General features: G+C 58.1%; 1 long non-coding RNA gene across 3 annotated transcripts; it reads right to left on the minus strand.

Moving 5' to 3' along the window:
• Positions 1-1,311: 1,311 nt before the first annotated feature.
• Positions 1,312-11,222, minus strand: LOC101443641 (uncharacterized). 3 transcript variants are annotated; one of them, XR_009188392.2, is made up of 5 exons: positions 10,905-11,222; positions 3,567-3,662; positions 3,275-3,451; positions 2,781-3,005; positions 1,312-2,494 (listed from the first exon to the last, which is right to left on the minus strand). It is a non-coding gene; the product is annotated as an uncharacterized lncRNA (long non-coding RNA). The 3 variants fall into 3 exon arrangements; XR_011650331.1 differs by lacking the exon at positions 10,905-11,222 and adding an exon at positions 6,986-7,473; XR_009188393.2 differs by lacking the exon at positions 10,905-11,222 and adding an exon at positions 6,494-6,576.
• Between the last annotated feature and the right edge of the window lie 862 nt (positions 11,223-12,084).

Genomic DNA, 12,084 nt, shown 5'->3' on the forward strand with positions numbered 1-12,084 from the left:
AAGTGGAGCCTGGTCTCAGCTGCTGTGCAGAGCTCTTTCCACACCCCAGGGGGGCCCGGGAGCCCCCTGCAAAGACCTAGGATCCCTGCCCTCCAAGGGCCACCTCTCCCACCCCGTCCTCCATGGGGCCCTTGACTCGTGCCAGGGCCCAGCCACCTCGGACCAGCTCTGACAGCTCTTTGGACACAGCCATCTGAGGTCGATCGTTCCTTCCAATCTCCCCAGCAGCCCCATCTCTGTCCTTGAGGGGGGATTTGATCTGGGGAAATAACCAGACGCCCTTCGGACTAAGGGTGCTTAGGAGACCCGTGGCCGCCAAGCCGGGCCCCTGACCCGTGCCAGATTCCGCTGTGACTACCGCGGGAAACCCGAGTGGCTGCAGAGAGAGTCGGAGCCCAGGCGTGGAGACGGCCGGCCACTGGGCGCTGCTGGGAGCGAGAGCAGCCCTGTGTATACGGACGCCCGGGGGATTTCACACACACCCAGGCTCTGCCGAAGAAGGAAACCAAAGCCAGGCTAATTAAAGCGAGGCCGCCGACCATCTCTGGGCCCACAATTCAATTTCCGTGGAAATCTCTCCGGCAAAATCCGAGGGTTTCTGATACCAGCCAGCATGCGAGGTGTAGGCAGGGCATTGTCCCACAGGACTGAGAGGCCGGGCTGGCCCCTGGCCCTGACCCTCGTCAGCTGGGTGGCCTCGGGCTCGTCACTTCATCTCCAGAGTCCTCGGTTTCCCCTTGTGAAAAATGGGGATCTCGAGGCCCATCCTGGGCATGGAGAGCAAATGGAAAAAAAAAAAACACAAACAGACGTGAACAGGCCTAATATTCTGACCTTGTATGTCAAGGGCCTTGAAAATACAGACCCCCTTTGACCCAACCCTTCCGCCCCTGGGAATGAACCCTGAGGAATCCATCAAGGCCACACACGACAGCGGCAGGACAAAGATGCTCCTAGCAGGGCGAGGTATGAGAGCAAAGGCCAAGTGACTACTCCGCAACGCAGAGAAGGCCTCGGTCAAGGCTCAGGGCCAATGACGGGGGCTGGTATCAGGGCGTGCGGGGCTTTTCCTTTTGGAGTATTGAAAACATTCTGAAACGGACAGAGCCTAGGAGTGCACAGCTCAGGTGGCACTGAGAGCCGCTGAGTGTGCGCTTTGGGTAGACCGTACAAGGCAGGGGACCCCGTGGTGGGTGATGGAAGGTGGTTCACGGCACAAATGAGAACGTTCTCTCACGAGCTATAAGACAACACTAATACATGGTGTATTAGTCAGCCAAGGGGGCGCTGATGCAAAATACCAGAAATGGGTTGGTGTTTATAAAGGGTGTTTATTTGGGGTAGGAGCCTACAGATACCAGGCCATAAAGCAGAAGTTACTTCCCTCACCAAAGTCTATTTGGAGCAAGACGTCTGCGAGGGGTCAGGCTGCGTGCTGACTTCCCAGGGCTCCAGCTTAAGTCTTCGGCATCAAACTCCAAAATCAAAACTCCAACATTAAAAGCCCCCAACTCTGTTCTTTGCCATGCCTTTTTTTAAATCCCAACACCAAGGGGCGGGAACTCAACCCCCTAATTGCCCGAATCCTGACTCAGTCATGCCCAGGTGCAGATCAGATTACAAGCATAATCCAATATTTCTTTTTGGAATTCATCAATTATATCAAACTGCTACACATGGAGTTAATAATAGGATGGTTTGTGGGAATAATATACCAAATATGAACTATGGACTAGAGAGAGCAGTACTGTTTTGACGGTGTGCTGTCATCATTTGTAACAAATGTGTCACAACAATGTAAGGTGAAGGTGGGGCCACGCATGGGAATCCTGCATGGTATGCATCATTGTTTTGTAAACTCACAATCTCTCAAACAGAAAATTTAAAAATGGAATACTAAAAAACCACAACTAAGTGACTAAATGGCCGACAACAGTGGCAAAAATTGCAAGCCGTCCACAGGGTGGGACACTCCACCGCTCTCAGGCCATGCCCACCCCAGCGGCTAGTCCATAACGGGCGCCACTGGAGATTCTTATTAAAAGTTAAAAAAAAAAAAAGGCACTCACAAAGCTTTATTCACAAGAGCCAAAAAATCAGAAACAACCCATTTGTCTATCAACAGGCAAATGAACAAACAACCCGTGATGGGCATTCACCGGAATGACAGAAGCGGGAAAGGAGCGCTCTAGCGATAAACCCCACAACATAGAAGACTCTCAAGATAACGGTGCTGAGCAGGACTTCACACTCCCTGCTTCCATTTATATTAAATTCTCACAAAGAGGAAACTCATCCACAGTGACAGAATTCAGATCAGTGACTGCCAGGGACCCGGGACGCTGAGGCCGACTGCAGGCAGAGCCGAGGAAAACCTTGTGATGACGGATGCTTCCTCTCCCGGCGGTGGTGACGGCTGTACGCCTTTGTCAAAACTCATCAGACAGTACAAGTGAGAGGAGTCTTCCTGCGTGTAAATTGTACCTCAATAAAGCTGATGAGAAGATTAATTGGCATTTGCATTTTATTTTTCAAATCCTTATAGAATAATATTTAATGACATAAAATGCTCACCACCATATTAAACAAAGATTCTGAAATACCAATAGTATGACCACACACACATACATATATGATTTTGAAAATATACCAGGACTTTCAACAAAACATACTCAGTAATTATCTTATGGGTAATATGTTTTTGTGCTCTTCTGTATTTTCAAAGTTTCTGTAATGAACACTTCCGTTTTTATAAACAACTTAAATAGAAACACTCATACCTGTCTGTTTTCTTTTCGGCTGGGGCAGGTGAGGACGTGGAGCCGGGCTCCCGGGCAGCATGGCGAGGACACCCCGCTCCAGCGGAAAGGAACATGGCCCTGCCGGGTGGCAGCTGAAGATGGGGACACGGGGCCCGGTCTCCGGGCTGGGATGGCCCCGCGGAGCGCCTGGTGCTCCTGGCCGTGGCCTCCGGGAGGGGCCTTCCCGGGAACAGCTCCGGAGGCCTGGAAGCCAGACGCACCATCTGTGGCTGCTGGGTCCCTGCGGCCCCACGCGCCTCTCCGAACGTGCCAGCCCCCGTGCTGCTCTGGGTGGGGAGGGGGTCCTTCTGGTTTTCTCTGCCCCTGTGCCCCTTACCCTGCCAGAGGGGGCCCTCCTCGGGGAGAGGAACAGGGACTGGCAGGAGCAAGCGATGGCCAGACCCTGTGCCAGGAACAGACACGGGCTCATCTCCTGCCCGCCATGGCCCTGTGAGGTCGGGGTTATTGCTTACCGCCATCACACCCTGCACATTTGGGGAAACTGAGGCTCGGAGAGGTAAATCGGCTTGCCCGGAATCACCAGCAGCCAGTGGAGCTCAGGCTTGAACCTGCTCCTGGATTCTCGCTGTCTCCGAAGTCCAGCTCCCCAGAGCTGCTGGTGCCTGAGAGCCGATTAACACAGCGTGGGGCTGGGGACCAGGAGGTGGTCAGTTTGTCTGTCTGCGCCTGGTTCTTGGCGTCCCCAGAGCAGTGTTCTAATGTCCCCCGGCCCCCAGGCCCTTCCCTCCTGCCAGCTGGCCTCACCAAGGTGCGGGAGACGGGCCCACTCTGACTTCTTTCCCCGTTCCTGACCGCGCAGATTACAGCAGGCTGTGGCGATTCAATATAAGAGCCTTGCAACTGCGGAGAACAAGAGTTTTTATTTGAGCACTTCACAAACGAGAAAGATGGGCAGGAGCAGGCTGAGGACACCGTGGAGCAGGGGTCTGATCGCCCGGCACTTTGGTGACCGTCGATGGCCGGCAGCCACGCTGATGGGTTTACACCCGCGTGTGAAGCCTGCCTGAAGTGTGTGCAGCTTGGACTTATCCCTCAGCGCGGGGAGGTCCTCGGCCCTGCTCAGACTTCCCTGCGAGGCCCCGCCAGGGTTTCAGCTCAGAAAGGAGGAGGTGAGGTAGAAGGAAAAAATGCTTAAAAAACAATGCGAGTGTCTATGTGTGCAACTAAAGACATACGCCCGAATGTGGCTGAGGGAAAGCTTTTGAGCAGGGGGCATAAGAGGGAAAGTTTTGCTCTCTTTCCTTTTTTTTTTTTTTTTTTCCTCCAAACTAGCTATACTTTTGTCATGGGAAAAGAGAAAATTCACTTATGTTAAAAGGTAGTGACTCTGAGCCTTCAACCCAAAGGAGAACCACAAAAATCAAAGGGACTCTGTTGAGCCAGATCCTCTGCTAAACCCTTCGTCCTGACTCCTCAGACACCCCACGGGGGGCTGTCACCCCAGGGCCCCAGGGACCAGAGACCCCGAGATGCCACGTGTGGAGGAGTCAGGCCTGATTGTGGTCAGGCCCGAAAGTCAGGACTGGGCTATATCCATAACAACTTCCTGCCTCTTAAAAGTAAACATTTTTCCTAAACAATGATCTTCAATTAAAACATTTTTTATCTTGTTTCTATAGATTTTGGAATTATTTCTGTAAACAGAACTTAGTAGAAGAAATATAAAAATTGTAGTTTTTTTTTTTTTTAATCGCTAATCTCATGGCACTGTTAACCCACAGTCAAGGTCAGGATCAGCTGCACAGCTTACCCAGAGCAAAATGAAAAAGCAGGGCCCCTCGCTCAAAAACTATTGAGATTGGTGTCACGACGCCAACAGTGAGCATTAACCCAAGCCCAGGGCCCCTGAGGGACTGGGGCCCTTGCCCATGACGCTGGCCTTGACCGAGGTCCTGAAGGCTTAGGACGGAGCTGGGGTGGCCCCGTGGGACAAACTGAGCCCCAGTGGCCAGGCTGCAGAAAGCAATCGGGCTCGCCCTTCAGGAAGACGTGCTCTTCCCAGTGCCTCTCAGTCCTGAAGATGCAAAGCAGGTGCAGGTAAGGAAGGAGATGGCCTGGCCAGGGGGAGCGCGGGGGGCTTTTCTGCCCAAGGAGCTTTGCTCTAGAACAAGGAATACAGCACATCCTCTTGAAACGTCAAATGCCCTGGCACCGCATCTTGATGGGGCTTGAATAGCTTAGCCATGGAACGGGCATTCTCCACGACCGGCGTGGGGGGAGAAAGAAAAGCTGATGCCAATGTGTGTTACTTGGAAAACCCAGTGAGAAACCTTATGTCCCCTTCTGGGGAAAGGACCTCGGGCTCCATCGGCAGGTGAAATTTTTCCCCTCAGAAGGCACGGTCAGCCGCCTGTGCATGCACACCAAGGAGCCCGTGCAGCTCTGCAGACGCTCCGTCGGCCAGCACCGCGCGGCCCGCCTGCCACTGCCTCTGTCATGTTCCGGAAGTTTCTAGGCCATCAGGAATCTGCGTGGCCATGGCCTCTTTCGCCACCTAGTACAGAAGTCCAGGACTTCTCCAGAAAGGGCCACATTTGAGAAGCTGTTTGAGCGGTTTGCCAGCTCTTTCAGGCACCAACAACTTTCGTGGGATGGTAGACGACAGGGACAAAGCGCGTCTCCCACCCGGGCACAGCCCTGGCTGCCACAGCCCCTTTGTTCATTTTTCTTTAAACAACCAACCAGCTTTCTCTCCCCGGACTGAAATGGTGCTCCGAGGCAGGAGGCGTGAGCCGAGGGCTTTCTCCTTGAACACGTGTCTCTGGGAAGGAAGGACGGACAAACAGAGGAACGCAGCACCCCCGCGCCCTCAGCCCAGCCCAGCACCCGCGAGGTCTTCCGTGCGGCCTCGAGGGACTGGGCTCGGGCCACCGTGCCAATTTCCAGGCCTCGGACCACTTCAGCCTCCTCCCCGAGCCCAGACGAGGCCCCAGAGCTCCGCGCTGGCAGCTTCCGAGGAGGACGGAAAACGGTGGCCAGCGGCCAGGCCGCGTGGCGGGGGAGGCCAGGGCTGTGGGACCAAGGCTGGAGGGGCCCCTGGACCCCTGGAGCCTGCGGGTGCAGCGGGAGGCCTGGGCACAGGACCCGCTGTGGTCACCAGGGGGTCCCGCGCTGCCTCCGCTCTGGGCTCTGGCACCGGCATTGCCGCTGACCCGTCCGCAAAGGAGGGGACGAGAGCAGAGGGAGCCCCCCCGGAGCCCCCGCTCCTGCTGCGACAAGGGCCCTGGTCTGCGTGTCACACCTTTCAGGAAGCATCTTATCCCTACCCCCCCAAAAAGCACCACCACAACCAGACCCTGGGCAAGTGGCCGAGGGGTGGGCCTGGGCCCGCCGCCGCCCCTCACTAAGGAGCCAGCCAGCCCGGGGTGCAGCGGCAAGTTCTGGGGAGGAGTGCGCGCAGCCCGTCCTCCCCTCTCCCGGCCCGTTTTCCCTCCTTCTTTCCCTCTTTGTTGCCAAGCTCAGACGTTCCTGCTGAAACCCAGCCCAGCGCCGCCAAGCCCGGAAACTTCCAGGTCGGGGCGACCGCGCGCAGAGTTGCGGCGGCGGCCCGGGGTGACAGCGACGCCCCCGGAGACCCGGGCCTGGTGGGAGCCCCAGCCGCGGCCCCCGCGCCCCCCGGCGCGCCCCATGCCCTCTGACCGTCCGCCCGCCCGCCCGGGCAGGCACGCGACCTTGACCCCCGCCGGCGGGACCCCCAGGACGACGCGGTAAGAGGCTCCGCGCCCCGCCGCGGCTCGGGCGGGGGTGGGGGGGCCCGGGAGGGGCGCCCCGGGGCGGCCAGCAGAGCGCCTCCAGGGTCCCGCCAACAAAGAGCCGGGGGGCGGAATCTGTGCCCTCGCTGCCGGGCCGCCGCCAGGGCTCTTAAAGGGGACAGAGGCGCCGCCGGCTCTCGGCTCTCTCCCTTCTCGCTCTCGCCTCCCCACGGCTGGAGGCAGGAGGAGGGCCGCCGTGGCCCTGGGGCCCTCAGGTGCACCCCTCCGAGGCCCGCGGGAACCAGGGCCCCCCAGCAGCACCGCCGCCCCCTGGCCTGCTGCAGCCTGGGTGGTCCTGGGTGCTGGGGGTGGCCCTGGCACCTGATGCACCCAACCCCACTGCCTGGAGGGGCTTCCCCAGGGCCCTCCTGGGTGAGCGGGACCCCCCGCCGCCACGGACCCTCTGCTTGCCTGGGGCCGCCGTGCCAAGGCAGAGTGGTGGGTGCAAGGGTCCCTGCATGGCGGCTGTGGGCCGGAGCTGTGAGCCGCGGCCTAGGCCTGCCTGGGCCTTGTCCCTGGGAGCAGGGCTGGGGACGCCGGTGTCCCTCCCCCAACAGGCCCCGGCCCTGCCCTCCCTCCGGGCGACTTCTCTGCTCCCACCCCCTCCTTTTGCCTGATTCCTGGGAGGCACCCACAAACTCTGGAAACTCCCAGAGCTCTGCCCTGGGCCCCTGCAGCCAAGCAGAGACCCCCTGGGTTGGCCCTGCCCCAGCAGCAGTGAAGGTCCCTGCCCTTCCAGCGGCCTTGGCTGACTGTCACCTCCAGCCCCAGGGTGCCGGGACTCTAGAGTCCACTTGGCGAGAGAGAGGGAGAAGGCAGCCCGGGGCAGCTTGCCCACCCCTCTGGGCCCTGGACACGCCGGTAGCGTTCTCAGATGGGCAGGCCACAAGGGGTCAAGCGGGCCAGACAGGGCACCCTGGGGAGCTGGAGGGGCCTATGGGGAATGGGGAGCCCAGGCCAGCCAAAGGGGGGCCTCGCCCTCAGCACCGCCAGTTTGTACCCTCCGTGTCCACGTGAGCTGTCAGTGTTATAAAGGGAGGCAGATTTCCTAATGAGCCTGGTCCCGGCCCAGCTTTGGGCAGCTGGGATCGAGGAGAGCTAGTTCTTCATTTACCCGGCATCACGTGTAACGAAGGCAAAGCAGGACACAGGAAATGGACGTGAACTTGAACTTTCTTAATGTACAGGCTGTAGAGCTGCGGCCAGTCCCACAAGCCTGGGCACTGGAAAGTGAGCCAGGCCTGTGTTCAAATCCCAACACTACCTCGTCCCAGCTGTGTGGCCAGGGTGAGTGACCTGACCTCTCTGAGCCTCCATTTCCTCTATGGTGAAATGATGTTAATGAAAGTCTAGCCCAGTGGTGTTACTGGGAGGATTGTGATAATCTGAGTAAACTCAGGGTAATGATTCAAAAAATGTTAGCTACTGGGCTGCTTCTGTCTTTGAGGTGCACTGCGGCACCTGGCTCCTCTCTGGAGCAGTTCTAGCATTTCTTTATCTGATCTCGTGTGAACTCTCAATTGCTTGCACCCTGCCACCTTTTTTTGTTTGCTGGTTTGGTTTCTTATCCCAAGCGAAAATGTCACCAAGTCTCTCCCCTGTGCTGTGTCCTGGGAATCTCCAGGCCTTGTGCTGTGTCCTGGGAATCTCCAGGCCAACCTCCCCTCCAGAGCAGGTGTTTCATGCTCAGTGGCCATGCAGTCATTGTTGAATGCTTCCAGAGATGGGGAGCTCCCTACCACCTGCGGTGTTGCTGTGGAAGCAGGAGGACGAAGCCTCCCAGGTACCCCTGAGGCTTCGTGGCTGGTACCAGGCACGGCACAGTCTGCAGGCATCTGATTTTACTGGGGGAAACACACCTGGTAAGAGATCCTAAAAAGCCTGATTTCAGAAAAAGCGCCGCAAAGCACCGACACCTGTTTTTAACAAAACAGAGCCTGCTTCCCCCTTTTGGTGGATAGCCCCTTAGCAACGCCGGGGCTGAGCTGGTGATGGCACCACTCTCCTCCCAGGCAGGTGTCCCGGGCAGAGGGGATAGGCCTTGGTTTTCTGGGGTTGGACTCCAGAGACCCCCAGTTTTGGGAAACCTGGACAAAATATAAGAAGAGAAGGAATTGCTGAGTGGAAAATAAAGCAAACCTACTCCAAAAAAATGGCTGCTGCATTCAGAAACCCGGAGGCCCAGAGCAGCTCACCAGGACTGGCTGCATAATTTGCAGAGCCCAGGGAAAAATGAAAATGCTGGACCCTTGCTCAAAGATAATTATGAATTTCAACACAGAAACAACAGCATGTCAAACAACCGTGGGGTTCCTCTGAGTGTGGGGCCCTGGACAGCAGCACTGCCCCCCGGCCCCCATCCATGAAGCAGCCCCATTCCTGGCACGTGTTCATGGGTGCGCTAAGCTCTGCGTGGCAGGGGAGGACCTGCAGGCAACTCCGTCGAAGGAGCACAACCCCTGTTCCTTTCTAACTGCATTGATTTTTTTCCTCTCATTACGATGTTACATATTAATTTTACATTTTGAAGCCTCAAAAAAGCAAAAAAAAAACCTCAGTCCCCTCTAAGTCCTCCTCAGATGCCACTGGAAATGCTCCAGAGCACGTTCGTCCCATTTCCATCAAAATACATCATTTTAAACAAAAGTAGCATCTTAGCACCTTGTTATATCTATCATTTTATCTTCTGCTTGTTTTGCTAGATATTACATCAACTCTTTCCATAAGTCACAAAATATTATTCTACAAGTTGATTTTAATGACTATTTAATGTTCCATTGGATAGATTTCCTTTATCAATCCCACTGAGGTTTTTTCCAATTATTTCCAATTTTCCCTTTTATAAGAAACACTGTACAGTTTTTGTACAAATTTTGGATTCTGTCCTGAGGAAGTGGAATGATGCTTCGACGCTGAGAATTGCGGTCAGGTTGACAGGGGAGAGCTTTTGGTTCCAGAAGCCTGTTGGGGGAAGTGGGCTTGGCTCAATGGTTAGAGCATCTGCCTACCACATGGGAGGTCCGCGGTTCAAACCCAGGACTCCTTGACCCATGTGATGAGCTGGCCCACGCGCGGTGCTGATGCGCACAAGGAGTGCCGTGCCACGCAGGGGAGCCCCACGCGCAAGGAGTGCACCCTGCAAGGTCAGCCGCCCAGCGCGAAAGAAAGTTCAGCCTCCCCAGGAGTGGCACCGCACACACAGAGACACAGCAAGATGACGTGACAAAAAGAGACGCAGATTCCCGGTGCCACTGGCAAGAATAGAAGTGGACACAGAACACAGCGAATGGACACAGAGAACAGACAACTGGGGCAGGGGGGGAAGGGGAGAGAAATAAATAAAAATAAATCTTTTTTTTTAAAAAAAGAAGCCTGTCGGGATCGGCTCTGGAGGACCCCCTGTGCAGCCGCCCCGGCCCCCCGCCCCACAGGCAGTGACAGCGCTCAAGCGAGAGCCCCGGCACCGTCTATTTTTAACAAGAAGCTGAAGCCTCCGCACAGCTGACTTGACCAGGCAGGATGTGCAGATGCACGGTACAGAGCACGGCGGCCTGCCTGGCACCTGCCCGTACCTCACAGCTGGGAGGTGCCCAGAGCAAGGACCCTGGGGCCTCCGTGCCCACCATGCCCTGCCGCCCACATCGTACGGGGGACGTGCGCACGATTACGGAGCAGACACCCCTGATCCCAACAAAGTACGGATAGGGTTTGGGGGTCCCCACGTGGGAAGATAGGCTGAGCCATTCCAGGGTGGGGCTGGAATGAGGTGTCGCTTGGCGTGGAGCCCAGTCGGGGGCAACGCTCAGGAAATGGTGGTAAAGGGAGAGGAGGGTGACGGGGTGGGAGGAGAGGGAGGGAATGTGGCTGCCGGCGGCGCCCTGCGCGTCCGCGTTCTCCTCCGCAGGTATCCATGCACGTGGGGTATGGGGCGAGGGCGGTGGGCATTCATTTCCTGTGGCTGCTGTAACGATCGCACACTTACTGCCCTAAAGCATTGCAAATTTTTACCCTGGAGCACCCGAAGACAGACACAGGTACCCCAGGCTGCAGCCCAGGCATGGGCAGGGCTGAGCACCTTCCCAGGAGCGCTAGAGGAGAAACCGCCCCCCCCCCCCCGGCCTTCTCCAGCCCCTGGAGGCCACGGCCGGCCTTGGCCCACGGCCCCTTCCTCCACGCCAGCCACGTCAGGGCCCGAGCCTGCTCCAGCGCGGCATCTCCCTCTGCGCAGCTGGGAAGGCTCCTCCGCTGGGAAGGCACGCCCTGGACCCGCAGCCTCCCCGTCCCACCGTCTCTAACCCCAACCCCACCTGCAAAATCCCTTCTGCCTTACCTGGTGACGTGTTTATGGGTTCTGGGATTCGGGAGTGGACGCCCGGGGAGGGCGTGTCCTGACTCTGCGGACAGGTGGTGCGAGGACATTTTCCCAGAGGACTGAAGAAAGGCTCGCTGCTCCCCCCCTTCCTCCCCTCCCTCCTGGACTGCCGCCGGGGACCGCTGACCCGCGCATGGTGACTCGCGGGAGGCCCGCAGAGGCCTTGTCCGGGACCACGGGCCAGGCCCAGTGTCTGTCCCCCCCGGCCCCTGTGCCGGCCGCAGGGCGAAAGGATCTTAGCCTGGAGGACACTGCTGGGGGACAGAGCTGCGGGGGCAGCGAGCGGACGAATCCCAGCCGCCTCTGGAGGCGGTGCCCGTCCTCCCCAGTCCCCCCGCCTGGCAGAGAAGCTGAGGAACCCCAGGGGCGGTGGCCTGTCCACGGCCGGGGGACACCCGGGAAGTCCTGTCGTGGCAGGAAGGCAAGTGTGAGGAGCCCGGCCCTGTGGGTGGAGGCTGAGCAGCCCGAGAGGCGAACGTGGTCCTCGGCGGGCCTGTGTCCACTGACGGGCGGCGCAGACATCTGGGTCCTGCCCGGTGGGCAAGCTGGAGGCACAGGCCCAGAGAGGCAGACTCATTTTCCCAGAGACACACAGCTACCTTTGGCCTGGAGCTTCTTCTGCCTCACCCACCTGCAAGGACCCCACCCCCACTCCCACCTGTGCCACCCCTCTTACCTTTTCCCCTTCCACCTGCATCTCCTCTGCACCCCCTGCACCCTCCCACCCACGGGCTTCCCACGGCCACGCCCCATGTTGCAGGGTCCCTGGGTCCCTCCATCTGGGGCCTGAGGAGCAGTGAGAACCTTCCCCTCGTGTGAATTCTCCCCCAGACAGGGGCCAGCCTGGGGTACAACGTAGCCTTGAGTTCAAACCCTGGCCCCGCCGCTGGGGGGGGCAGTCACTGTGCCTCGGTTTCCCCTCTGTCAGACAGGGTGATGATAATGTTCCCAAGAGCCCCCAGAGCTGCCCTCCCACCTCCCTGCATCCCTGTATCACCCAAGGGCCGACGGTCCCCTTAGGGCCTGGCCTGGCTGTTTTCTCAGCAATTCCCTGGCCACTGCCCCCCAGGTCTCAGCAGGCCCCGGGCCAGGGTGTCCTGGCCCCACCCAGCTCCCCCCGGAGGCCCACGGGCTTCAG

Source organism: Dasypus novemcinctus, chromosome 12, assembly GCF_030445035.2.
Source record: "Dasypus novemcinctus isolate mDasNov1 chromosome 12, mDasNov1.1.hap2, whole genome shotgun sequence".
NCBI lineage: Eukaryota > Metazoa > Chordata > Mammalia > Cingulata > Dasypodidae > Dasypus > Dasypus novemcinctus.